The 26,223-nt window shown below is 36.1% G+C and overlaps 1 protein-coding gene across 11 annotated transcripts in view; it reads right to left on the minus strand.

Moving 5' to 3' along the window:
* Positions 1–26,223, minus strand: part of LOC309629921 (uncharacterized protein) — a 321,184-nt gene that overhangs the window by 82,765 nt on the left and 212,196 nt on the right. The window contains exons 4-5 of one of the 11 annotated variants that reach the window (XM_082394513.1): positions 5,163–5,301; positions 3,681–3,799 (exon numbers count right to left, since the gene is read on the minus strand). The exons of 9 other annotated variants lie outside the window; for them this stretch is intronic. The gene's annotated coding sequence lies outside the window, so the exon portion shown is untranslated. The remainder of the gene's footprint in view (positions 1–3,680; positions 3,800–5,162; positions 5,302–26,223) is intronic. One more of the 11 variants, XM_082394512.1, reaches the window with a different exon arrangement.

Genomic DNA, 26,223 nt, shown 5'->3' on the forward strand with positions numbered 1-26,223 from the left:
ATTAATACTATTATTAGTAGTAGTGTTGATGTTTACAACAAATGAAGTATATTGAATAAACAAGATGACAAGGCTCTGTCCAAATTGACCCTAAATGATCAGAAACATTTATCATAATTGATATAAAAAACGCCTAAATGTACCACCTTCTGGACTACTCTGAAAACAATCAATCTCAGTTTTTGTAAGATAGCCCATTCATATACTGGAAAACATTACAGATGTTGAAATCAGTAGTTTTATTTTGAAATATTTCCATTTCTACCTTTGCTTCAGCTTCTCTGCCATAATTACATTATTATTATTACTTTAATTATCTGTAATTATTTTTGGTATTTCTATTCCATGGAAGAGCAATGGTCTATCGACATGTTATACCATCACATGGCTATTTAATCAAATAGAATGTTTCAGTAATTGATATTTGAAGTGAGAAGGGTTTAGTCTGGAATGATGTATCAGTGTCAATGAAGGATGAAGAACAGATAGCCAGTCATTCTAAAAAGGGAAAATCAAAACTACTTTGATGACTGACTGGTTACAGAGGGAAATAAATGTAAATCAAAAATTTTGCTGATGTTTTGAACCATGGTGGATAGAAGTGTTACAGGAAATGGGAACAGGTATTAGATATTTTGTTTCAAGTTTCCTAGCAAATTTAGGGTTAGGTGCTTGAGTCCTGATTTGAAGACTGAGAAATTAACATACTTTCTGTCACTACCTAAAATTCAAGGTGACTTTTAAGTAATAAAATGTATTTTTCAGCATTGCTTGTGGTATTACTCTTATTACTTTGTTTCACTCCCAAACTAATCTCTTCCCTGCATCTCAAGAGAAAGTCATACCCACCTCTCCATTTACTTTGTAGAAGGGAAAAGTTTAGGGGCTCTATGAAGTGAAACATCCTTTGTTGATTCCAATGCCATCAAGACCTAAGGTATTTTTAACCTCAGAAATGAACAGAATTTGAGGTAAGTCTTGAAGTAAAAATGTGAAGAGACCATAGGCCCAGAAATGAGGTTAAAATACATAAACAATTTTTAAAATTCTACATTAAAAAAATCACATAATAAACATATGCATTTTGTTGACTGCCTGTAGGGGAGAGGAAGGAGATGATCATTTCAGGAGATTCAAAACTCTTCTCCAACTAATGCTACCTTCTACTAACCTTGTGACCTGGTTACTTAAGGCCAATTTAACATATCATTAGAAATGTAACCAACATGTCACTTAAATAAGGTCGTGTTGGCCAGAGGAAGACAGGTTCTTTCTCCTCCAATGTATGCTTTCCAACAGCGACTAGTTTCCTGTAATTTCTCTTACGACGTCGATAATTATTTTCAAGTGTCTACACTTCTACTAATATAAGGATATCCTTTCCAGATGTGATAGCTATCTGAATTTGGAAATGTTGAGTGTAAGGAAGGCAAGATATGCAAATAGAATCATCTCGTGCACAATTTAAGGCAAGGACTGGTGCTATGATGGCCAGGACAGGACTGGAGATCAACTAATGAAGGGAATTAACTATTCATAGGGCTGGAAAGCAAGTTCTCAGAAGAGAGAGACAGTTCCTACTTTCTGTTCTTACTCTTTTTTTACAAGCCTGAACAAGAATTACACAAGCACCCCCTAAATTACATAGGTACCAGGATCTTGTTACCCTGCTTGGTAAAGTGTTCATCATCACAAAGAAGAAGCTTGCTGAAGCTCTTCCTTGGACTCCCAAATTCCTAATTGTCTCATTGCTACATTGATTCATCAATAACACTGAGGTGAGGAAACAGGCAAGCTTCTGTATTATGGGCTAACACTATTTATTATGTTGGATTCTTTTCAGTATGTAGTAAGGATTTAGAAAGTATATGTTTGCCCTGATTAATTTCACAAATCTTTAAAATAAACTCATGCTGGAATTCTAATCTATGTATATTTGCAACCAAGTTGCACTTTCCTGCCACCATTAAGTACTGCTATTTTAATTTTCCAGTATACATTCTTTAGAATATGCTCATACCATATGTAGGTAGAATTTTTTAAAAAAATAGGATGTATTGGTTCTTTTATAGTAAAAAGTAAATACATATTTACTGCAGAAAAATGTACATAGAGAAAAGCACAAAGTTGAAGAACACTTAAACTTCCAAAATATCTTTATGCCCATTGTATAATTTTATCCTTACATTATTCTTATGAATAAAGGCAAAATAAGAATTATTGTGCACTTAGCGGTTGTAGAAAATGAAACAGTAAAGTGGGTTTCCTTCAGTTCACCTCAGATCCAAGGCTACTCCTGGCCCTGTCTAATTCCTGGGCCAGAACTCTTTCTGTGCTTTACCTTGGGCCACAGGGAGTGGAAAGGGAGCAGGTATTTCCCGGGAATTGGAGAAAAACACAGAAATGCAAACACATTCACGTGACCAGTCCTGAGCCAGGCAAGGCCAACCCTGCCCATGTGCAGATGCTCTACAGCTGCATCTTGAATGACAGATTTCTCAGCGTTATGGAAAGCTGCTAAGTCAGTGACCATGGAGGCTGACAGCTCTGGCTGAGCGATTCTTGGCCTTAATTTAGATATAAACCTCTGAGTTCAGGAAGGGTGTGGAGGGAGAGTGTTTAGTCCTTTCCTTCTCCCCTTCTCACCTCTTAAGAGGGTGCATTATGTTCCAGGCCAGATAATGAATCAACAGCACATCTGGATTAGCATGACTCATTCATTTATCAGATGAAGGTGTGCTCCAGTCTGTATTACAGTCAAGGGCTGGTGTCTCCATGTTAGTGTACAAACTCTATTTGCCTCCTGTCCAGAGTCACTCTAGGCAGAGCTGCTTCATAAATGGATTAGTGAAGTGCTTTGTAATTCTCACATGGTTGATTATCCATGTAAAAGGTTTTCCTAATAACAAACAGCTAATAGCAAATGAGAATGTGTGATGTTCCTTGATGTCTCTATGAGTAACAGATTTTAAATAGACTGTTTCCCTGCCGATTGAATACTTGTCTTTAAAGCCTATATTTTAAGTTCAAATATTCAGACCATATGGTTTAGGGAGGATTAGCCCTCTGTGGTCCTGAACTATATTGAAAGCATCATTATTTATATGTAAAGTAAATTTATGAATGGAAAACATTTATATTAAATATTCTCAGTGGCAAATAACATGAAAGAGAATGGCTGTATTTAGAACAGTAAGAAATAAAGACAAATAGAATAGATAAGGAAACTATTTCATAAAATAGGCCGGGGACATGTGGAATACATTAACAAAACAAGGTAGGTAACATGTACCACATGTTCAGCAGGCTCCTAACTGAGCTTTTGGACAAAGAGAATGATGTGGACTTTGTAGGGGTGGAGAAGCAAAGGACAGACAGGACATATTTGTTAAGCAGGACTAGATGATGAAACTATGGAATCTGTTAAAATCACATTTCCAAAGACTGGGAACATGTCATGGGTGAGTTTTTGTGCTTATTATTTTTTCTTATATCACAAATAAAGTAATAACACAATTTTTTCAGGAAAAAAAACACTTCACATTGAATCTTTCATTTACAGAATCATTTCTTCACTTATTCACTATTTCTTCACCCCCCACTCTCAACAGAAACACACATACTTATATATATGCATGTGTGCAGTTTAGCCCTGAATGTCATTACTTCAAGGGGACTACCTCTGAGATATTGGCTATCTTTGTAGACAATCACAAATGAGGAACATCAGTTGACCCCAGTCCTTACAACCAGTTGCATTTGAGACCAACTTTTAAATTCACTGCCCATAGAACACCACCTAGAAAAGAAAGGACAACAAAAAGTCGGGGGCCTCTGATAGAAAAGGCATAAAAGAGAAAGAAATCCCTAAAACCAATTCATTAGTTTCAAAACCAGAATGTGACCATAGAGTAGGAATTTTGTAATGACTAGAGAACCAGAACATTAAAATTATCATATTGAGATTTCTGTCACAGAGAGAAAAAGAGAATCTTCCTGAACTATCCCAGTAAAAAGGGATGATTCAAGGAAATAGAATTAAAATTATTCCTCAGAAAGATCTTTGCCACTCTTGTAATTCATCATGGGAAATTCTAGTCCATTTTCTGAGAAATACTGAGTTTTGATGAGTACTATTTCTGATACTAAGCTTATACTTAATCAAATTATCAAAAGTACTGTTAAATGATAATATCCACTGTAGATGAGGGGATGGAGAAACAGGGACTCGTGTATTGTTGGAGGGAGGGAAAGTTGTTAGAATATTTGTGAAGGACATTTTTTTAATTAAAAGCCTTTGATTTTTAAAATGTATTTTGATTCAGAAATTATATTTCTAGAATGCATCCTAAGCAGCAACTGTGGTAGTGCTTGTAATTGAAAGAAAGAGAGAAAGAAAGAAAAAGAAGGGAAGAAAGAAAAAAGGAAGGAAGGAAGGGAGGAAGGAAGAAAGGGAGGAAGGAAGAAGGAAGGAAGGAAAAGAGAGGGAGAAAGAAAAAGGGAGGAAGGAAAAGAAAGAGGGATGGAAGGATGGAGTGGGGATGAAGGAAGGAAGGTGGGAAAGCAGGAAGGCAGGGAAAGGAAAGGAAGTAAAAGCCTAAACACCCCAAATTCAGAAACTAATTTCTTTTGAATTAAGAGAAAAAACAATGAAAGTTATTTATTTTATGTAACAATTAAACTTTTTCCTGAGAAAATCCAACTATTGCATTAGGCATTTAGACATCTGCCAACAGGTCACCTCTCTGATTTCTGGAGGATTTAGACAGTGCCCCCAGCCACATGGCTACACACTGTCTCTATCAAATCTCACCACCCAGTGCCCTTATCTGTTCTGCCTGAGATCTCTCCCGGCCCAACCCTCACTGCCAAAACCACAGTGACCAATTCCATCTCCACTCCCAGATGGTCAGGCCTGGAGCACACACCTACTCACACTTCAGTTTTCTGTCTGCTTTCTTTCTGTTATCCTATTGTACACATCTTATCTCTTATGAGGGGTTTTCTGATTCTGGCTTAGTAGAAAGAACTTCCCAGAGGTATCCATTCCCTTAAAACACAAGGACCACCACAAGGACAATGGTCTTGATGACTTGGAGAGGAGTAACCCAGGGAGACAAAGAAAAAAAATAAAGAGTTTAGAGCATAAAGATGAACATTACATATAAAGATTTCAGTTCAATGCTGACTATGGAATTCTATTCAACAATCCAACCAAATCTCCAGAGTGAGATCAAGCATTCCAGATTGCCTTCTAGGTTGTTGTGACACTTTTCCCACCATTGACTGATCTTCCAAGACCTTGGAAAGAAACACATATAATTTATCAAAATCTTCCCAACAACCTAGAATTACTTTGGTTGTAAAATCCCTCAGTATGGAAAAACACATTATTTCATCATAACAATAATAGTTAGGTATCAAGAAGTTCTACCCTTGTACCAGTTTATTACCTTTGAAAACTGGGTTGGTGGGGTTGCCATCATTTGGATACCATGTAAGACATCTAATTTCTGCAACTCAGAAACCAATCCTTAGGTAGAATAAATTCAGTGAATTCTTAGTCAACTTCAAAGTCAACTTCCCCAAAACTGAGAGTAGGCAGCTACTTGTATGTGGTAATTTAAGGACACCTTAAGTAACATTGGTGAAAATATGGTACCTTCACCACTAGGCTGCTATCATGCCTGAATTTACTGTGATCAGCATCATACAATAGTACTATAAAGAAATAGGCATTTTACTATCTATAAATGGTAATCTATCAGTCGGCTAACACTTCAGCTTGAATTACTTAAACTCAATATGATCCTCTGTGATTTATCAGAGAAAGTGCCAAGAGAGTAGTATAAGACAGAAAAATATTGATTGGAGACAGGTGGATAGTGAAAGGAGATAAGAAATGCCCAGCAGACAGAGTGACATTCAGCAGAGTTACTGCAAGGGACCCTAAAAACCAGTGTTTGGCTGCAGGGCACAGGGACCCTAGATGGTTCTGTGAAAGGCTGTGTTATTAAGAGGATAAAATCAGGAGAGACTGGGCACCTAGTATCTCTAAGACAGAGCATTTCATCTAAGTCTAGTACTGATTCTAACATGGCACATGTGCAGGATTTTACACTGGTCATTCTAATTCAAATGATTTTCTTTGGTATCCCAATGTTGAAGAAAAGTAAAAATTAAAATAAGATGTTAGTGTGTATGTGTGTGTGTGTACGTTATGTACTATAATTTGGAGGGATGGATGGTGAACCTGTTATCATAAATCTGATTTAGGTTAGATATTACAAAGAGATTTATTTTTCTGACCATTTCTTTATCCATTTACCTTTTTCTTCACTTTATTTTTACAAATTCATCACTTTTTCAGGATAGGAAGCTTCTTAGCAATTAGTGTGAAGATTCGGTAGTTTGTCTTTTGTCGTTGAGCAGAAAAAATGCAGACATGCTCTTCCTAAATAATCCCTAACTGATCCATGCAAGATGTTGGCAGATGGACATTCTGGATTTACTGATTCCTCCCCAAGTTGTTTGTCTGTTGAATGTACAATTCTTCAGAATTGTTTGTGTGAATTTCAAAGAGAAAATGGTCATGCTGCAAAGCAGTGTGTGATTACTAAAACAAAGTATTTCCTCATTTTTTGTCTCTACTTCCTGCATCCAATAGCTGGAAAGGGAGTCAAATCTTCCCAAAATGACTGTGCACTGTCAAAATGAGACACTAATTTAAATAATAAATAAGCTTCCTGCTTACCTTTTGCTCTATTTCATGATAAACATTAACACCTGATCTGGTTTCCAGCATTACTGCCACAACATTTAAGTATACAGTGTAAGATTGTACTTGATTTATTAAAGTAATGAATTAGTTTCATTGTAGGTGATTAAATGTATTTTACTTTTTAAAACACAAGAACTAGAAAAGGCTAGCATTGTTACAATCTGAAAATAACTAGAAAGATAAGTTCATTAACTTGCCCACACTTGTGCATCATAAAAACCTTGTTAAAAATTACTCCCTAGCCTGTTGTATTAGCTTCTTTATGAGGCAATTTCTCCATACAGTAATAAGATTTTTCTTTTACTCTCCAGTGCATATTAAACCCACTAATCTTCTTTTATAAACTATAGTTTCAGCCACTTTCTCAATTTACTCACTTTAAAGATACACTCCTATTAATATGAAAGGTAGCAAATGCAGATATGAACTTTGCAAAACATGCTTTCGGATTTATGGCACAATCTTTTAACAGTGTACTGGAATAGCACAAAAGGGAAAAAGCCATAAATGCTGAGTAGGTCTCATGACAAACCAAACAATCTTAGTCCCCATAGAATTAATTTCCCACCCCATTCATTATGTGAATGAACTGTAGACATATTTTCTGCTGTCAGCAAATAAAAACAGAATGGAAAGACCTCGTTCATTGAAAGAAGTAAAATTCTGCACAGGAACTACACAGATGTCAACGATCTAACTGATATGGGTTATTGGTGTCCTGGGGAAAGGACAGCTGATCGCCATTCCTACCTGTGGGTTGATCTCTAAGGATGAAGATTTTCATTCTGTATCTAAAATCAAATAAGTTATAGTATGAGATTAACAATTAAGTCTTTCAGAGATTAAATTCTATATATAGAATATATATTTAGTCTATATCTTTAGAATATATATTTAGTCTATATCTTTTGTTTCTATAATTTTTCAAAAATATCTAATATTTTAAACAGTTTATTATTTAACAATGGCATAAGTAATTTAGTTAATACTGGGTTTCAAACACTCTCAAGTGGGTAAGCATCTCGGAAATGATAAATTAACTCAAATTGTTACAGAAATCTATTTTAAAAGAGAATACAGAAACAGCTTCCTTGACATTTTTTTCTTCCACTTGAATTTAAAGTGAAAAATAAGAATTTCCCTATTGTCTTTTGGTTGGACGTATTTTGTTCACTGCATAACAAATATTTAAAATTTTTTCATTTTGTATGCTGAACTGGGGAAAGACACTTGAAATATATGAGGACAAAATTACTAATATATAAAGGTTCTTGCAGATCAACAAAAACTAGAGAAACACCTCAGTGGAAAAAAGGACCTAGTTGTTGTACACCTGAAACTAATGTGATATTGTAAATCAACTTTACTTCAATTAAAAAAGAGATAGAATTGAAGAAACCATACAAAAGAAGGATTATAATGCACTAATAAATTTCTGATTAAAGTAAAGTTCAATCTCTCCACTAGTTAAAAATACAAATTAGAAATTTTGATGGAAAATGTCACTTTTTTCCAAAATCATATTAGCAAAGATTAAAAATAGAAATAACTGCTACTGTCCAGAATTCAGGACAATGAAACTCTATGGCTTATGAATACATAAATTAGTACAATCTTTTGAGCAACTTTTAAAAATATGTAAAAAATTTTTAAACATGAACACCATTGACCCCACATGCCTAAGGATGTGTATAGATGTATATAGAAGACCATGCTTAGAAAGAAGAAAATTGGTTAACATAATGCTCATCAATATGTTGGTAATTATGGTACACTTAAAAATATGGAACATATTCAGCCATTATTTTATTTGTTGAAATTGAAACATATGTCTATGATACATTGAGTTTGAGTAGAAGAGCAAATTACCAAACAGCACACATTGTACAGTGTGTTTTATTTTAAAAGTACAAATATAGAGACATTGTGTTCATTGGGGGAAAGAAAAGAACATACACTAAAATACTAGCAATAGCTATTGCTGTGAAATAGAATAATAAATTGTAAATATCCTGTGCTGATTTTTACTAACATTCTACTTTTCTTCCCACCTATCAAGCACATTGAATAAATTAATGCTTAGAGGATAACTTAAATCTTCTGAGGAATATAAGTTTACTGTCTCAAGAAACTAAAGCTTAGGTATATCTTTAACTTTTCTAAGTGACAAATTATTCAACTAAATGTAAATATATATAGAAATAGAACAATGACATCATAGATTATTACTAGAAATCATACAGTAAGGTCCCTCTCTGACATTTAATAGATAATAAATAATATGTCTAATATTAAAAATATTAATGAATTTAAGTTAACATATTTATGGTAGGTTATTTAACTTAGCCGATTAAAATCATAAGTAATTATTTCCTTTTCTCAAAAATTTAAATGCGTTATTACTGATTAGAATTTATAATGTTTTAAGATATTTCTAAAATTTTATATGCATTAAATCTAACATTCCAGAAGTTAGCAAACTAGCATTTATTCATTTTTAATTTAAAAATGGAATAAAGTTTAAATAGGCTTTCTCCAAATTTGCTTTGTGTGTGTGCATGTGTGTGTGTGTTCCTAAAGAAATTATAAAGCCTTTTTTGGATAGGTCAAATAATTGACTTATTTGCCGCACTCTATGGATAGGTACTTTATAGTTTCAAAGTTTTAACTTGTTTTAAATAAGAATTTTTATCTTTATCTTTACATTTACCTAGTTCTCATAATTCCTCCGTCTTGTTCTCTACTTTTATTTCTTCTTCAGCTTAATCTGTTGTTCATTCCTACAATTACACATGCCTTCCTCTCTGGTGTATCTTGAGAGGGAGAGAAGTTTTTGTGTGTGTAACTTTTCTTGGAGTTGCTGTCATCTTAGATCAGGTAGTAAACATCTATAAATCTACATGCTGAATGATGAAATTGTTTTACAGCCTCATTTTTCCTCTGATTTCCTTGTTCAGACCTTTAAGTCGTTTCAAACACTTCCGGTCTTTACTCTCCCTTTAACATCACATTAGGTTTCTGCCTGACAAGACTTTTCTTTATCCCAACGTGACATCCCAACACCATTGCTTTGAGATGATAACACTTTTCTCTGAGATGGTACAATCATGGGTCTCTGTCTTGAAGGCCCTCCTTCAACAAAAGCGGGTCATTTGGTCAAAAATAAACTAAAATAGAAGCCAGTTCTGGGAGATGTTAAAGATGAAAATACACAAAGAAAATTCAATAGTTGTGCATGGTAAGAATTATAGAAACCTTGACCTATAACAGTGAGAATATAAAGCATATATCTGTGTGGAGAGTTGTAGACCCTTGTTCTATTTTTAGCAACTTGTGCTTCTCACATAGTAAGTCACCAGTAAGTGTTTGTTGTATGAGTAAGTGATGGAGAATGGGCCGGCTAATCTGATTCAGAGATTTAAACATGGAAAGAAGGAATCAATCCTCCTTACATCATTTTTTGAAGAGAAATCTTACATCGTTTCATCACAATCACTGTTCTTGTATCTAGTCGTAATAAAAAATATATTTTTGTAGTCTCGGGACCCGTTACATTTGTCAGTCATAAGCTGTTTTCACCTGCGCACCCTTTACACAGGCTTTATATAAGCCTTTTCTGATTAAAGAAGGACAGAGCAGGTTGGCATCATTAATATGAACTGTTCCTCCCTTCTGAGTACATATGTTGCTTCTAATGACAGATGGGAGCATTGGCTGGTTACACAGACTGCAAAGACTGAGAATTACAGGGCAAAAGGGATACTAAAATAACAAAAGACCACCTCTGGTATTGTAATCAAGTGTGGAAGGAGTTTCTTCATCCTCGCTTGTTGCTGGCTCCTAGACAAGGCAATTGTGCGGGTCTCTGTGGCCAATTGGACCAGCATATATTACAAGCAGCCTATAGTGGTGGGCTTAGCCTTGTTTGTCTAAGACATTAAAGTTACCCTTTTTAGTTAAGTGTTTTATTCTGGCATTTTGGAAAGATACATGATGCCAAACAGAATATTTATAACAAACCTTTTAAGGTTTAGTCTCATCTATTTTTGCCCTCAAAGGTCATTTCATAAAAGGGATCAAAAGGCAGCTTCTTCCAGACCAGCTCAGTGGGTGGCCAGAAACCGATTAAATACTAACAGAGTCCGGAAGAAGTACAAATCTGTAGGACTTGTTTTACAGTTTCATAATATATTGTCTCGATTACTGGGCCACATAATTACATATATAAAGTAGTTTAGTTATAACTGATATAATGAAAAAGCATTAAAAATGATCTTGAAACAAGCTTACCAAATGGGCTTCCTGTTAATATCCAAATCCTTTACTGGTGGTAACTTGATGCAGTAATTGTCAAATCTTCAGGAACCCTGACATCATTTGGTGCTTAAACTCTATCCAAAATCATAGATTCATTCTATCTTTCCAACTGCTAAAGTTCAACTGCTAGGAAAATCTGAATGTTTGGTTTATTTTCCAGACCAGCACTAATTAAGTAGCTAAAAGTTTGGATTCCAAATATGTATTCCACAAATTTTTTATAGCTTGTTACTTTTGTAGATCCATTCACTTGGCACTATTGTGTGCTATCTGTGTGCAAGGGACTATGCTAGGCCCATTGGTACACAAAGATGAAAAGGATATGGTAACCAACTTCAAGGAGGTAAAATCCAAAAGGAGAATCACACATATAAAAAAATAAAATATCTCTTGCATTATGAAGAATGCTAAAAAGAGGTACTTATAAATTATAGTGATGGCTCAGAGGACCAAGAGGTGCAGAGAAGGTTTAAATTAAGATTTTAGAAGTGAACAGTAGTTTACCAAGAGAATGGCAGGGTTTCAGAAGGAGGCAAATGGGGGGGGGGGGGCGGAACCATTTTTAGGGAAAGAGAACAGTATGTGCGCAGGTAAAATAGGGAACAAAAAGTAGTGGATATACACAGGTTGAAGGTTTGAGAAAGGGAACAAAGAAGATGAGGATAAACAAATAGATAGGAGTCAGGTCATAGACAACTCTCACTGTTTATAAAGAGCCATCAAACTGTGTAAGAAAAGAGGTGCTAAGAGTTGTATTAAAGAAAAATAGCTGGGAATATATTGGAGAACAATGGGAAAGAAATATGAAGCTGAAGGAATGAGTACGAATGTGTCAGTATTTCAGGGGAGAGGTGATGAGGGTATCAACTGAGAGCACAGGAAAAAGAAAAAGCAAAAGGATTTAGCAAGTTTCAGATTAGTAAATAAGGGTGAGTGTGATCTCCAGGTTGGGTGAGTAGGTGGGTTGTAGTGCCAATAACCACTGCTGGAAATACAGGAGGCAGATGAAAGGAGCATAATACTGCTAGAATCAGCTCTGTTGGGCAAGATGGTGCACTATGTCACTTATAGACTGCCAGGATTGGGTATTATGGGACTCTTGCATATGTAGGGGTGAAACAAAAAAATCCACATTATGACCCAAGGGTGTGGTAGAATAATGTCCCTCCACAGAGGTCCATGGCTGAACCCCCAGAACCTGTGAATATGCTACTTTACATGACAAAAGATATTTTACTGATGTGACTGGGGTTAAGGACTTTGAGACAGGGGGGATCGCAGGGGGACTCAATCTAATCACACAGGTTTTAAAAATGGAAGAGGAAGGCAGGGGAGTGGGTCAGAGAGACGAGATGTAAGAAAGACTCCACTTGCCGTTGCTGACTCTGAAGATGGAGGAAAGGATATTACGAGCCAAGGAATGCAGATGGCCTCTGGGAGCTGGGAACACTCCTCAGCTGGGAACGCCTGCAAGGGAACTGCGATCTCAGACCTATATCCATGGGGAACTGAACTTTACCAACAACCTGAAAGAACAGGTAGTAGAGTCTCCCCTAGAGCCTCCAGAAAGGAACACAGCCTGCCAATGTTTTGATTTTAGTCTGGTGGGATCCATAACACACTTATGACCCACAGAACTTTGTTGTTTTAATGCACTGAGTTTGCAGGAATTTTGTTACAGCAGCAATAGAAAATCAAGTTACACTAAGTTAGAACATAGGAGGAAGGGGAATTATGAAAGGGGCTGAGGTGGAGGCAGTAAAATTTTGAGTCACAAAGCAAAACTACAAAGCCATTTTCTTCTTCATTGTAAATAGCAAAATATAAAATGTTTCTGTGAACTTAATTGGGAAGTACGTAGGTTTGTCTTCCTAAGGCAATTTTATCACTTGGAAAACTTTGTTAATATAAAATATTACAATAATATAGCACTGATTATAAATATTTTATTTATTTACATCTACCCCATTACCAATAGACAGAGTTATCAAACAAAAATATGTATAGTAGAATAACATTTAGTGTGCTGTCAGCAGTCTTTGCTTGCAAGTAAAAGAAAGCAACTAGAAGTAACAACCTAAAAGAGAATTTACTATAATGATTTGAGGAGGGCTCAGAGGTTCAAGGACAGGAATGCAGCTCTGCCTTGGGACCAAACAGACACAAAACCAAATGTGGTCGGCACATTCTCTAAGTGTTTCCTAACTGGGGTCTTGCCCAGAATCTGCTCCACCCTCCCTTTTCTCTCACTATTGACTGTCTTCCTTTGTTCTTGGTCCACAAGGCAGCACGAGGTCATCAAGTACACCAAGTTTTAATCTAATTAGAGGTCCCTGAAGAGAGACTGACTTGTTTCCCTCTGCCCCAAGTCCAAACCAAAGGAAAGAGATTCATCTGGCCCAGGTTAAGTCAGGGCCCAATCACCTGTGGCCAAGAATGAGGTTACGTCAGGTTAAGTAGATCCATGAGGCTGTGGGGAAGGGGAAATTCCCACCTAAGGGATCCTAGCCAGACAGTTCAACACATACCCACTAAAAATAGAGTACAAAACAGAAAATAAAAATAGAACAGTAAAATAAATCCAGTGTTAAAATTGATACACAAAAATGCAGATCAGAAGGTCCTGGGCAGTTGTTAAAGGGGGTTGCATATTTGTTTCTAAGTATCATAATAGCCAAGCTAAAGGTGGAGACATAATAAGCTGCAAAATTCACCACTTGCATGACAAAAAACTGTCCAGTAGCTAAGGAAAAGCAAACCCTCTCAATTTAGTAAATTCTATTTATCTGAGTTGGAGAGAAATTTTTTCAGACCCATTTGCTCCTCCGAAATGGGTTCTTTATGTGATATAATGGACAATATCCTAAAAAGCATTATACAATACAACTGAAACTGGTCACACAGCTGTTTCTAATGTACTCTTCACTGCAGCTAATATCACAGAGCTCAGTAGTATTTGCTGACTGGCCACCTGTTAACTGATTGACTGTAAGCATTAAGTTTATCTGTTAATTCTAATTATTGTTTCTGATATTTAAAATTAAAAAATACTTCTTTTTGTTTGTTTTTTGAGCTGCGCCGGGCAGCATGTGGGATCTTAGTTCCCCCTGACAAGGGATCGCATCCGCGCCCCCTGCAGTGGAAGCACAGAGTCTTAACCACTGGACCGCCAGGGAAGTCCCTAAAATAAAACCATTCTTGATCAGAAAGTCCAACCAATCTCCTGTTAATGTTTTTATAGGAATGCTGAAAATACCCATTTCATACTAAGGTAAAATCTCATTGTATTAATTCGATTTGTATGAAAGCCAAACAGTGGTGTGCTGCTCAATGTTTAACAACCAGCTCTAGATGGTGGTGGGTTGGGAGGGTTGGAGAGTGTCTTAATTTGTAGAGTTCATCAATTTCTATGGTGTAAATACTCTTACTAATCAATTTTAAGTGAGCAATGTGATATCACTGAATGTGGAGTTGGAAAGAATCGTGAACACCATTACATGGTATTTCTACCATGCAGGTACAATAGACATAAATAAACTCAAGACATAGGTAATAGTAAAATGTAGTAAATATTCAGGAAGTGGTGAATTTTTTAGTATTTATGACCCAATTTATTTGTAAGTTTATATCATTTACATTTTAATAATGGCTAGATTTATCAACTGGTTCTCAAATTTCCTAAAAGTGTAGCAATCAGCTCTTGCAAATTAGCACAGACCAGCTCTATTACACTACTGAAAAACCAACACCAATCATTTTCTAAAATGTTAGATCAATTAATTAAGAAATGCAATATGGACCACAATTGATTATAACATAATGACAATTAGCAAATAGTACTGAGAGCATGTTTTTAAAGCTCTTTTGCTTCAGTATAGGGATAAACATCTGTTTTATTGTAGGAGGTGCCTTCTCAGTGCTGGATTTTTTTTTTGTTTTTTGTTTGTTTGTTTGTTTGGTCTTCCATTGATATTGTGAGCCATGCAGCAATTTGTTTGTGTTTTAATGGTCTGTAAACCCACTGACTTTGGTCCAGTCTAAATGTACTTCAAGATTCACTTGGAGTTTCTAGATATGATTTTCTGATTGATTATTTTAGTTTTCAATAATATAAGTTATTTTACTATTTTAAATTATATAGCCTTCTTATCATAGGTCTGAAAACCTCAATCTCCTAACTCCTTTTTCTCAAATGAATGTTTATGATGGAATTTTTAGAAAATGTATGATTTCTTATGAAGGTAGCTATTTTCTTATAGCTTAACCTACTATATTTAAAACATTTAAAATATTTTCTGAGATGCTAGAGTCTTAAATTTCTCAAATATAGTAAACTAAAAACAATGGGATAAAATGTGAAGATGATATATTTTTAAAGAGTGGAATATATAAAATTGGCTGATAAAACAACTCTATAAAATATTCAAAGAACATCAACAAATTAAGGCTTATTACATGTATGTACCACACTATAAAGCAATATGTGGAGTTGTGGAGATTTGGCATATGGTTCAGAGATCTAAAAGCAGGAGGAAATAATGCTATTCCAGAACCCAAAATGGAGAGATAAAACTCAAACATATGGTAAATTTTCTGAAAATTAAGTATGTAGCTGGTCAGAAACTTGAGATATTGGGTTCCCTGAAGGAAATAATATTTTGCAGAGGTATAAACAGCTATTTTCCAAAGAATTATGTTCACTTGCAATTTTGATACATGTTTGATGAGGTAGAAATAGGGTAAAGAAGAGTGAGGGGAATCCAATGGCTGGTACAGAAATGAAAACATGGTTGCTTCCAGAGAGGCTGAGCAGCATTTCCCAGATATTGAGAGACATTATCAAGAAATGCTTGATCAGTTTCCTCTCTCCATTTTATCATTTATGATCAAGAGACAAAGAATCCATGCAAAATGGGCTATGTGTGGGAAGAAGAGATTATGATAGAAAAGGGTTTTGTATAAAATTTTCAGTTGCTAGAGACCTTGTCATAGCAACTACTTTGTAATGACTTCATTTCTCCTATGTTTCACCCATGTTATAAAATAGAAAGTAATTCATACTAGTTAGAAATATAGCAAAGCAATTAAGAGTGAACACTCTGGAGTAAGAGTACCTATGTGCAAATCCCAGCTCTGTCATTTGCCAGTTGTATAGATTCAGTCAAGATATTTAAACATTTTATGCATCAGTTTCCCCCTCTATATAAAGGGGATAATAATAACTCATAGGATTGTGGAACAAATTTAATAAATTAATATATACAAATATATTGGAACAATAGGTAATAAATGTCAGCAATCATCATGAGCACCATAATTATTATTATATTATTACTGTAAAAAGAAGACCGTAAGTTCACATATACAGACCTCCTAAAATGTTGAGAAGATGTCAGTTAAAAACATTCTAAAACTGAAGCCTATGATGATTGTTTAGATCGTCCCAGAGGAAAACTGTCTGCTGTGTTAGGAACTATCTATCAAAACAACGCGTAGGTGGAATGACCCCCCCCACAAGACAGAAACAGAAGATAAAATCTTACAGCTGGACCTAATAGCTCAAGCTCCTTCCTGGCACTGCTCCCACTTCTTAACCTTGTCTGATCTGCGGGAAAAAGGATCTGGGCAAGCTGCCCCCATAGCTTTGAGGAAACTACCCGTAGATGGAGCAGTTTAATTGAAAATTCCAAAACTTCCTAAAATTCCATGGGAGGATCATGTCATTCTTATCCAAAGAGCCTAGAGCTGTTTTCTGCCACCTAAGGGATATTAACTCCATCACTGTGCTCCAAGCAACTGGGTTGAAGCTGCTGTTTCTTCCCTTTTTCCAAAGGAGAAGCAATGAAGCTATTTAAAGAAACATAACTATTTTTTTTAAGTTCTATATGGGACAAGATGAGACTAAAGAGAAACAAAGGCTGATAGCCTTAAATAAATGAAAATCTATTCATATCCAACACAGAGCATGGGTTGTGTGTGTGTGTGTGCGTTGTATGTATGTGTAGGTTGTGTTTGTATGTATGTGTGTGAGTGGTGTGTGTGTGTGTGTTGTATGTATGTGTAGGTTGTGTTTGTATGTATGTGTGTGAGTGGTGCGTGTGTGCGTGTTGTATGTATGTATGTGTGTGAGTGGTGCATGTGTGCGTGTTGTATGTATGTGTAGGTTGTGTTTGTATGTATGTGCGTGAGTGGTGCGTGTGTGTGTGTTGTATGTGTGTGTAGGTTGTGTTTGTATGTATGTGTGTGAGTGGTGCATGTGTGCGTGTTATATGTATGTGTAGGTTGTGTTTGTATGTATGTGTGTGAGTGGTGTGTGTGTGCGTGTTGTATGTATGTGTAGGTTGTGTTTGTATGTATGTGTGTGAGTGGTGCGTGTGTGCGTGTTGTATGTATGTATGTGTGTGAGTGGTGCATGTGTGCGTGTTGTATGTATGTGTAGGTTGTGTTTGTATGTATGTGCGTGAGTGGTGCGTGTGTGCGTGTTATATGTATGTGTAGGTTGTGTTTGTATGTATGTGCGTGAGTGGTGCGTGTGTGCGTGTTATATGTATGTGTAGGTTGTGTTTGTATGTATGTGTGTGAGTGGTGTGTGTGTGCGTGTTGTATGTATGTGTAGGTTGTGTTTGTATGTATGTGTGTGAGTGGTGCGTGTGTGCGTGTTGTATGTATGTATGTGTGTGAGTGGTGCGTGTGTGCGTGTTGTATGTGTGTGTAGGTTGTGTTTGTATGTATGTGTGTGAGTGGTGCGTGTGTGCGTGTTATATGTATGTGTAGGTTGTGTTTGTATGTATGTGTGTGAGTGGTGCATGGGTGCACCCACATATGTGAGTAAGAAAATGTCTGTGGACAGATGCCTGGATCAATGTCTACAGAAAATAACAAGGCAGCATGCGTGGTACATTTCAGTGTGTGCTGGTAAATTCACAGATGTTTGGAGAAAAGGGTGGGAAAATATGACCTATCAGAGTCCCCAGCCAAATTTTGCTGGAGGAATGGATCTGAACCATAATAAAGGCCTAAAGAATATGATCAACTTTAAGCTTAAGAATAATCCTGGAAAGTGATTTGAAGCATTTTGAAAAGAAAGTTATTAGATAAGTTAAATAGCATATGAAAATCATGTCATAAAAAAAGAAAAATCCAGAGAAGCATGCCTGGGTATGAAAAGCTGATCTGAGCGTGATAACGTACTGTTTAAGACACTAACAGGATAATAGTCAAGACAGTCTTACTAACAAGTTATTTACACGGACTCAAGAGTAGTAGTAAATAGGATAAACATGGGCTCATAGTCTCTTGGCTTAGCTTGCACAGAGGAAAAAATGTCAAAAAGAAAATTAACCGATTAATGAATGCTAAATATAAGCGCCCAAAAGGGACATCATTTTTCCTTGTAACTATATTGTTGCGTTACTTTTTTCATAATGCATTAAATATCCTTGCCCCCAAATATCTGGGTCTTTTATCTAAAGAAAATTAGACAGCCTGCTGAATTTAAAAGTGAGTTTTAAACCCAGTCTCCAGTTTTACTTTTACAGTTTTGATAAGTTCAGTCCTGTGAATGGGTTGTCACCTGTCTGCTTTATTTATGGGAGCAGATCAAACACAGAGAGATGACAATGTGTACCATTTCTATCACTGTACTCGAATAGCATCCTAACAATTCATCAAAAACCAAGATCCATGTGGTCTGGTGAACAGCACCACTGTTATCTGGGTCAAAATTGAGCTGCCACCGGGACAAACAAGAAGTACTTTAAGCCCATTTTAGTTACAAGTGGTTCCTTAAATATTTTACTAGCAAAACTGCCACCTGCCTTGAAACTTGAGTTTTATGACCTCACTTGTAGGTATATTCTTTTACCAACTTGTGATCTGACTCCTTGGGGGCCTGTTACCAAGCACCACTGATGATGGTAGTTAAAGAAAACAAAACATGTTGTTCACTATCAGATTATAAGAAAGATATTTTTTAATTATATGTTTTCTTCCTAGGCTGCCCAAATAGTTCTACAACTTGTTTTATTGACAAATTATATATATTCTTATGATGTATAAATGTTTTTACTTTAAAATAGGGAAATATATTTTATAACTACAGAAAAAAATTAAGAAGGAAAGGAAAACCTCTAGACAACAAATGAACCTAAGGCAATTTAAAAGTATTATCATGTTAATATAAATGTTTCAGACATTACATGAAATTTCTAAAAATCTTATATTTGTATTTGTATGGAAATATGTATGGAAATATGTTAATATAAATGTTTCAGACATTACATGAAATTTCTAAAAATCTTATATGTTCTGGTATAATGTTATAAGTAATAATCCTAGTTATTACTTTAAAATGTATATCTCAGAAATAACTAATTTTCTTGTCAACTGCATTATTATGAACTTTCATCAAATCTTTAACCGTGGTCATTTTTAAGTCTTTTGTCATTTACAGACAGTTCTGGGTGTACTCTGATGATTTTGCAAATATGTTCCTATAAAAGGGTTTCATCTTCAAGAAATTCATGGAAAAGACTGACAAGTACAGGTTTCTGGTAACTGACTGTACTGCTGAACTGAATGAATAAGCATTTTCAGAACTCTAATGAAAAACTGATGAACTCATAAAAGTGCTAACAAAAGATCAAGATGAAAAAAAAAATGAATTACATGGGACTGAGTGAACTGATGAGGATGAGTATAATTTTTGTGACTTTCTGTCTGAATTAAAAAAAAAAAAAAAAATCCCACAAGGACTCAGAGGCAAAGAATATACAAATCAATTTTCACTGCAAAGTAAAGGAGCTGTTACAGTGGAGGATTACTGGACTGAATGTCAATATTATGACATAGTATGAGTGTGTTTCATGTTTGGTAATTGCAATCATTGTTGCTTTTGTTGTGGTCATCCATGTACAATGCTTGGTGTCAATCTATTTATCTCTTGTAAAAATAAAATACAGTGTGTGTGTGTGAAAAAAAAAAAAAATTGCATATCTTTCAGAGGCAGGAATCTGCCAACTTACTATCTTGCCAGGTGTTCAAGTTGCCCTGGGCCTGCGAAGCCAAGTGAAGAGTCACAGTTCAAGCTTTGAAAAAGCAGCGTTGTCAGGGCATTGGGTATCAGGTCCTGGTTAGAGGCAACTCCCATGACATCTCAGACAGCTCGCTGTAGGTAGGACAGTGGGCAGGTGTGTCAGCCAAGTGATGCTTGCCGTAACACGTTTGCAGATAGATACGTTATACGCAGAATGGGCATCCCTGAAATCCTAAGTGTGTTGTTCAAATCCTCTTAGAAAAATATTTCGGATGAATTTTACGTGGAATCCCATCTTCCTACCTCCCCTTCCCATCTTGACCATTTTCAAAATGATGGCATAACTGATTTAGAATGTCCGCACAGCTTTCATGAAAATTTTAGGTTATTTCAATTTTGTTGTTTGAAATGAATGTTCAAAAATCAAACATTTATCTAATCTACCTCAAAAAAAATAAAATAAAATAAAAGTATTATCTATACTATTTATTAGTATTTCATAAGTACTAATAATCTATTTTTTAAAAAGCCAAACTCAGCAAAATCCTAGACAGTTGCAACTTAAGAACTACTAAATATATTTGTTTGTGCCTTTATTCCACTTAAGGAGAGTGGAAAATATTATGCCATCCAATATCAATGTAGATCCTATATAAAACTTTATTATAATGTGTTATAATCTCAATTTAAAATGCTTATTAATATAATTGTGGTTTGCAGGTTCCTTGAAGTCCCACTCATTTTGTACATTCATGTTTGAGTGTACCAGCGGACACTCAAACAATACTTCAGAAATTTAATGGAAATCAAATAAGCAGCCCAGGTTTGTGTCTTCACATTCGTCATTTGTTTTCTTGTCCCCTCATCAGGTGCTATGCCAGGTACTATGGTAAGCCCTGCACAAACTACAATAAACCGTCTAATATAACCTAATAAAACAAACCAAGGGAATGACTATAGCTGTTGAACAAACAGTTCATTGCTGAAATTAAAAATGTAAAATTAAACCTAAATAACTTTACAAGATATCTTGGTAGCACTACCCACAAAACTATGGTGTGTCTTCCCCCAACCTCATTTACTGCTCTATAATTGGCTTCTATTGGTCCACTGTCTGCACATACGGATTGATTTCCCTTTGGCACAGGGAGACTTATGTTGATTCCTCCACACACCCCTGTCTAGTTTCTCTTATAACCAAAGGCATATAATTCAAGGTGTCTGTGAGGAATTAAGGTGGCAATTCGTGACCTACACAGAGACAAGAGTCACTGGACTGTGCTCTTTTCAAAAACTCTATTGCTATATCTTGGCACTAATTGGAAATTACATAGATAATTGATAGATGATAGAGAGATAGATAGAGTCAGACAGACATACACAGACAGACAGACATAAAACTTTTATGATGATAGGTCCCAGCTTCCAAAAAGGAAGGTCTGCTTTTTAAGGAACCAGATCACATTGTGTTCTTCAGTGTGATAACACCAGGAGCCCAGAAGAAGAAAAAGAACAGTGGGAGTAAAGCACATTGGACATGCCAATAAATGAATGATAAATTATTAAAGCATGATTGGAAATATTGCCATTTTTCATAGCTGTCACTTTAAGTATAAAAGCATCAGCACATTAAACTAGTTACTGCTTTTTCATAATTGAGACTTTAGCTCCTAGCTGTGCCCTGCAGCTTTTCATTAATCACTGGGACTGAAGTTCAAGCTCAGTGACAGCTTAGAAGGCATTAAATGGGCAAAGTATTTTCCAGGTACAGTTAGGAAAGGGCTTTCAGTTGTATAATCCATAGCTAATTGTTTTTCAAAGTCTCTAAACACAATCTACTCCTGGCGTTTCGTAGTGACAGAATTAGCTGCAAACTGGTTTTCTTTTTATCTTCCCAGGCTTTCTCTCATGAAAATCTGTTGAGAGGCCTATTGTTAGTTGCATAAAACAGGTGCAGAATGACTGTGATATGTAAAACTGTAACTGATACTTAACCAAGGAAACATTTATTAGATTGCCTCTGAAACAATACTTCCTGAATACTTATTCTAATCATACCATTTAATTTGTCATAAAAGAAACAAGATGGCATGAAATTTTACACACAGGTGGAATTCACTTTTTTAATGGAAAAAAAAAGTCCCCGTTGGATTATTTTAACAAATGCAACTGAATCTTCACCCAACATGAAGTAAGACTGCAGCTTCTCACATTTACACTTGAACACAAAGATTCCCAGCATAAGCCCCTCTGTTGCTTTAGTTCATCCATTTTTTTTCCTTTTCTGCAAAGTGTTATACATCAGGTTTTAATGGATGTGCCAAAGCATTCTTTCTTTTGTGTAACAAATTATCAAGAGCATTGAGGTTCATTAATTATGTCATCTAATTGGATTGAGGCAGGTGCAAAATACCTCAGACGAAGTGGTCACTGGCAGAAAGGCCTAAGTGCAAGTTTTTCTATTAGAAACCAGCATGTCTCCAGACTCTTGGAATTACTTTGTACTTATTGATTAATGGCCATAATTTATTACAGTGCAGAAGATCTTGCATTGAGTTAAATGTGTGATTAATCAATTTTCCATAAAATTATGAACAGCCGACCAGTTGCCAGAAAGAAAATACCAAGTGCATTTTCCCATGGTGTAAATATATCAGGACTTCAGCTAATAACTGTCTATCACTTGCTTAACATTCCCTGTCACACTGATAAATGTCATCTCCACAAATGGGCCACAGGTAGTAATGATGGAAAGACCACCAAACATGTTTTATAGCTACCCTTCTTATATAATGAAATACTCTTTGAATCCATCTCCAAACAATTTATTAATGCAAAATTCATTTCTGCCTTCAGCTTGAAATATATCATTGTTAAGTCAACAATATTATATTAAACTGATAACTGATATTGAGGACAGAAAACCTTAGGCAAAAGAAAGATGAATTTTGGGCTTCCTGTGCACAGGAGCTCATTTTTATTTTCCGTCTAAAATTCAGACACGTGACTAATTGTTGTCAGTTCTAATCTGCTTTTAAAGCACAGCATGTCTGAGAAGGAGGAACACTAAAGAGACCTGCTGATTGAAGAGAAGAACACATTTTGTTCCAAAGGTTAATTTCTCTGGTTAAATAACAGGCATTATGGGGACTCACTAAATGAATTGTCTTTTTTTGAGCAAGGGTACTTTAATTTACAACTACACTAGTTAGATGCTGCCTCCTAAAAAAGTACAAAAGACATATGAAAATGGTGAGATAACTTAACAATACAGGAATCAATCGTGTTTTAGGAAAATGAACTTGTATTAAAAGCTATTATAGAAATAAAAACTGATAGAATATGTAAAGATTTAACTGGAATAAATAAATGTAAGCAAGACAGTGATACATCACCGAGCCATCCCAATCCAGAAGTAGTAGAACGATACATATAACAACAGTAAAAAAATAAATAAAAGCTGAACTAATACTCAGGCACTATAAGAAGCGTCCTAAAAATGCTAGAGCAGAAGGGTCTTAAATATCATCATTCTTCCTCTTCCTGGAGCAGAGAGATAAGTGAGCCAGGGCATGAGGCTTGCTGTGTGGATCTCAGTCAATAAGACACCTACTCTGATCCTACTCAACTTTATCTGAGATTAAGAATTTTTTTTTGGCCTTAATCCCACCCCTCAAATACAGTGCAACTTCCCTTATCTCCAAGTTGCTTGGTTCTATTGCAGTAATAGGAGGACAACTGGTGTAGAGCTTTGCAGACCACTTTTGCATTGTCAGAGTCTCTTGGGCTGCGCAGATCGTGATGCCTCCAAACCCTTTCTTCTACAAGAGTGGTCACATCCTCCTATTAAATTTAGATTCCCTAGTTTCTCTCTTTGTTTTTTAATTGGATGACCAGCCCCACCCCCAACAAATAACTGGCATGGAACATGGCAAGGAATATGGCTGCTACACCCTGAAGACTTCTCTTTTTTCTACTAGAAAACTCTCCTTCTCCTCTGCCCGTCTTTGAGTCTCTGTTAAGTGCAAGTGATGGAAGTTGAGTCCCTTGCTATCTAGATCCTCTAGTTTCTAAACTACACATGCAAGTGGAATAAGAACAAAAAGCTATATCTAAAAGCTCTATCTAGCACCATTCCCATTCATATATTTACTGTACAATCTGGCAAACATAGTCACGGAAATAGTTCCCCAGGCCTCCTTTTAATACCACGCAAGGGATTCATTTTAGCTAGTTCTTTATTCCCAATTTTCTCCTCCTGTGTTGTACAGAATTTTTAAGTATGTCTGTGTTGGATGTTTTATGCTAACTATTAAAATTCTGTAATTCCTTAAGCTCAAGTCTCAATCATTTTAACACCTATTAAATCTCTCCAGCTAGAAGGGATCAAACTTCTCCCTGGAAGAAGGGGGATTAGGGCTTTCCACGTGCCTAGCAAAAGCATTGTGTTACATGATCTTTTCCTAGTCCTGTGGAATTTTCAAGTTGAACCTTACTCTGACACTTATTTTAATATTTTTCTTTTATCACACCATATTTTAAGGTAGACTTCAAACTTGCCACAGAAAAGGGAGTTTCTGCTGCAGGGAGGGGAGAAAAGATAAAGGACCACATGACTGTGGTGGAGAAATTGGAACCCTTGTGTGTTGCTGGTGGGAATGTCAAATGGTGCAGCTGCTGTGGAAAATTGTCTGGTGTTTTCTCAAAAAATTAAACACAGAATTACCACTTCTGGTAATTTCACTTCTGGGTATATACCCGAAAGAATTGAAAGCAGAACCTCAGATATTCGTATACCCATGTTCATGGCAGCATTATTCACAATAACAAAAAAGTGGAAACAACCCAAGTGTCCACTGACGAATGAATGGATAAACGAAGTGTGGTTTAACATTTTCATTGGACTATTATTTAGCCTTAAAGAGGAAGGAAGTTCTGACACATGTTATAACATGGCTGAACCTTGAAGACATTATGCTAAATGAAATAAGCTAGTCACGAAAGGACAAAAATTGGATGATTCCACATACAATTACATGAGGTACCTAGAGTAGTCAAATTCACAGAGACTGAAAGAAGAATGGTGATTGCCAGGGGTTAGGATGTTTAATTAGTTTGGAGTTTTCATTTTGCAAGATGAAAGGAGTTCTGGAGATGGATAGTGATGATGGTTGTACAACAATGTGAAAGTACTTGGTGCCACTGAACTGTAGCCCTAAAGTGGGTAAAATAGTAAGTGTTATGTTAGATAAATCTTACCACAATTAAAAAAAAGAAAAAGGAACACAGGACTATAAACACAGGGGTAAGTGGGGAAAAGAGCAGTTCAGAGGTGGTTTTACTACTTTGGGCTAGATCCGCCCTCTGATATGGTACACATCCTGGAAAGGTGTGGTCAGTGCCTTTTGTAACAATGCAAGATGCCACTGATCTACTTGTGGAGAGAGTTGACAAGTTCAATTACGTTACGTATCATTGCTGAGTACATATTTTTTGCCTCTCAACAAAGCCAAACAGGTGGAAGAGTGACTGTAATTGGCAGCCAAGCAGTGTGTAAACCTGGAATTGAAGTCTTTAATTGCTGTGTGCCATTTGTTCTTCAGCGGCTGCAAGTTTGGAATCCAGTTCACAGGTTTGAGTATGTGGCTACTGCTGCCACATGGAAAGAGTGGATGTCCCTTCTGGAGGGGTAATTGTTACTGGTGTTATGGACTGAATGTTTGTGTCCCCCCAAAATTCATATGTTGAAACGCTACACCCCAATGTGATGGTATTAAGAGGTGGGGCATTTGGGTGGTAATTAGAGTTACATGAGGTCATGAAGGTGGAGCCCTTATGAGTGAGATTAGTGAATGCCTCACATTTGGGACTCCTTAAGGGAGTCATGAGAGAGCTAGCTTCCCCTGTCTGCCCTTCTGCCATATGAGGACACAGTAAGACGATGCAGCCTGTGAACCGGGGAACAGGCTCTCACCAGACATTGAATCTGTTGGTGCCCTATATTGGACTTTGCAGCCTCTGCTACTGAGAAATAATTCTTGTTGTTTATAAGCTCTCCAGTCTATGGTATTTTGTAGTAGCAGCCTGAACG

This window comes from Balaenoptera borealis (genome assembly GCF_965194805.1).
Source record: "Balaenoptera borealis genome assembly, chromosome: 5".
Lineage (NCBI taxonomy): Eukaryota > Metazoa > Chordata > Mammalia > Artiodactyla > Balaenopteridae > Balaenoptera > Balaenoptera borealis.